Below are 3,605 nucleotides of genomic sequence, written 5' to 3'. Positions count from 1 at the left end.
GAGCAAGTGTGTCGTTTAAAGCACTGAGAGGTGTTTGCCTTAATTAAAAGATAGTTAACTACTCTCTTTCTGTAGCGCCACAAATTTAAGGTAATTTATTTATAATTATCTTAAGTTTAATCTTTGAATTTTTGGGTGTTATTTAATTCTTGAAATATTTGATTGGTAGAAATGGGAACTTATTAGATATTATGGAAAATATCCAATTGTGGTATTTGTGGAAATTTGATTAATTGTACATTGATTGTATAATTAATTGATTGTGAAGTTAAAATAATTATATTATAAGGATAATATAATTATTTAAGGGTATAATGAAGTGAATTGAGGATAAAATAATTATATTATAAAGATAATGTAATTATTTAAGGTTATTATATTTTTGGGAAGATAAACTGATGTGATTGGAGAGAGGGAGAATATTTGTTTTAAAAGGGGGGATTGATAGATTTTAAATGAAGTAAAAGAAAATTTGGTTGGTTTAATTGGGAAAATAAAAAAAAGAAAAAGAAAAAGAAAAAGAATAATAATTTATTATTATTATTAATTAGGCCTTGGGAACATCACCATTCATCATCTTTCTCAAAGAAACCCTAATCCACCACCAAGAAACCCTAGTCATTCTTTTCGCCGTTTCTACCGTCTGACTTATCCGGCGATCGCCACAAAGAGCATCGAGCCGACAACCATCCTCTTCGTTGTGTGTTTGTAAGCCAGCCGATCGTCGACCCTCACTTGAGTTGTGTTTGCCTCTGTCCGCCTCTGTCCGTCTCCGTCTCCGTTTGTCTCCGCCTCCGTTGTTCGTAAAGCACCGTCGTCGTCGTTCAGTTTGTCCATCGATCGTCGAACGACAGCCAAGCCATGCAAGCCACCGCATTTGTCTGTTGTTGGCCTTTCCCGTTCGTTGATCGCCGTCTTTTTCGTTTCGTCTTCTTCGTCAACGAACTGTCAGGTGCCGTAGATTCGAGTCGACCCGATAGCGAGCCATCCCCCAGCCACCCGAGCCGTGCATGCGTGTATGCAAGTCACGTCTCCCAGCCACCAAAGCCACTCTTTCCCTTCAGCTACGTGCAAGCCATCTGAACCGCTTCTAGTCTTAGCCTGAGCTGAGCCGAGTCGCCTAACATTTTTTAGCCGCCAAGCTTATTTTGGCCTTTTCACCTATATTTTTGGTAAGTTTGACTGGGTTTTGGTTAATTCTCGATAAAAATCAATTTTTGGCCCTAAATAATTTAATTATGGATTTAATTAAATTATTTTTCATGATAGATCAAGTGAGAGTTGTACTGTAGAATTTTCCTAAACCAAGGATAAATTTGAATTCATCCTTAACTTTGGGTAAGTTGAAATAATTGAAATTTGATCCTTAAGCAACTGTTAAGTAATTTATTTACTTTAGTTATTGGGTTCCCTTGTTTTATAGGACTGGACTATTTGAAAAGTTTGACCGTGACTATTAAGATAATTAGGTAAGAGATTTTCCTACTAGACCTTCGTATTGAAGTGAGAGCTTGTATGAAATTCTTCTATTATGTTGTGATGTAGCTGGTATGCATAATATGATTGTGTGTATGGTGATTGATAGTCAGGATTATTCCATAGTTATGATGATTGGTAGACCTGATTGACATATGTTATGATGATAATATTTGAATACGAATGTTATGATTGATACTTATGTCATGTTTATGATGAGATGATGATATGTTCATGCTATGTATAGGGTGTACTATTATCTTTGGCTATTAGAGTCGTACCTAAATAGGTGTCCCTCGGGATTGCCACATTTTTATGACTGTGTAGTCTGACGGGATCACCAGTCCAGTATGACATAGACATGATTATGAGTGATTTGACAAGATCATCATAGCCCAATTGTCTTAGTATTTCCCCCAGGTATACCAAAGACCAGTTTGTCCTAGGTATTCCTTTGGGTTTACCAAAGACCAGAGATGTTCCTACGATATCACAGATTGTATGTGTTCGGGAACGTGCCAGTTTAAGGGTACCACTTTACAGGACTCTAATAGGAAGTTAACAGGCACCTAGCGGGACTAGTAATGGGTCCCTTACTAAGTATATTTTTATACTCACTATTTCTTACTTATCTTTACAGGTAGAGGTAGAGGTAAGAGCAGAGGGACGTTGGCAAATGACAAGAAGTGACCGTGGAAAGCCATAGGAAACACTTTTGCTTCCTCCTTATGTTAATTGTTCATATTTCAGTATTTATGAGTTTGTTTTTATTACTTTATCCTTTTAAAATTAGTTAGGATTTCACTTAAATTTATTTCTACATACATTTGTTTATGATTTTAATGAATAGTTTGAGGTTTTGTTTTATATTCTATTTTTAGTTTAAGAAATTTTATTTATCTTTTAATTAATAATGACCTCGGATTAGTATAAGGAGTTGGGTCATTACACTTTCGTATCAAGGCCTACCGCGTATCTTAACCGCATAAAGTTAGAGGAGATGGAAGGAGGCTTCTCTCTCTAATCTCTCATTAAGCTCTAACTTAGAATGTTAACTGGAAAAGAGGTGGAAAAGAAGAATTTCTACAGAAGGTGGAAAGGCTATTCCTTTCCACCGGCTCTTATGGAACTCTCTAGGATTTGGTCCATTCAGACCTTACCGCTTTTACATGGTAGGGATGGAGGCTCTATATAGGTTACTTTAGACAGAAAACTTCTATTTCTTTTGTACATGTCAGTGCCAAATGCTGCCTTGACAAGTGACATCAACCCCAACTACCATTCTTGTTTTTTAGTGAATCTCTTCGCGTGATAATGTGGCATCTCGCCTCATGATGTTAATCGCTAGGCAATCTTCCTATCGCACAAGCTTTTGCATGGGTTCCTCTTTCGATTCACTATATTTCTTCTTTTCTTTAAAATCTTGCGATAAAACACAAAAGGCATGGTAAAACATACATTGAGACTTATGTAAGATTTATTCTCTTATCTTTATAAATTTGCGACGAATGCTACATGTTTTAACACTTTTATCCCGCATTCTGACTCCATTATTCTACTTAAAATGCCACAATAACATGTATTTCTATAAGTTATCAGTGTTACATATTCACCAACGTTCGTTTAGTCTGTCGTTGAATAATAAATTTTTGAACCAATCACAAATTTCCACGTCATATACTAAATTAATGATGAAAAAATACAAATAATTGAATTTGGGACTAATTAAAAGTTTACATGTGTTCCAAATTAAAATTGAAGGCATAAATTGGCTAATTTTGATGAGATCTTTTCATTATGCTTGTTGCATCAAGTTAATAATTTTGGTCCAAGCCTATAAAGCCTACCAAAGAACTCTATAAATAGAGTAATTCTCTTTATTTGTGGGGGAAAGAAATTTTTTACTCCAGAAGGTCTTAGAGAGAATTCTCCCAAGAACCAGAAAACTCTTTAAATCATAAAGTCAACCACCTTCAAAGACTGAAATTCCATTGAATATACAAGCTTTCTTCTAACACTCCTACTTCAAGAACATCAAATGCTCTGCTTCCTCAAATCAAGTGTAGGCATCCAACCGAGAGAAAATCAGAGGATCAAATACTAGAGATTGAATCATATCGCATAAAATC

The sequence above is a fragment of the Cucumis melo genome, chromosome 11 (genome assembly GCF_025177605.1).
Source record: "Cucumis melo cultivar AY chromosome 11, USDA_Cmelo_AY_1.0, whole genome shotgun sequence".
In the NCBI taxonomy this organism is placed as follows: Eukaryota; Viridiplantae; Streptophyta; class Magnoliopsida; order Cucurbitales; family Cucurbitaceae; genus Cucumis; species Cucumis melo.
Note: the sequence above shows the minus strand (reverse complement) of the source record.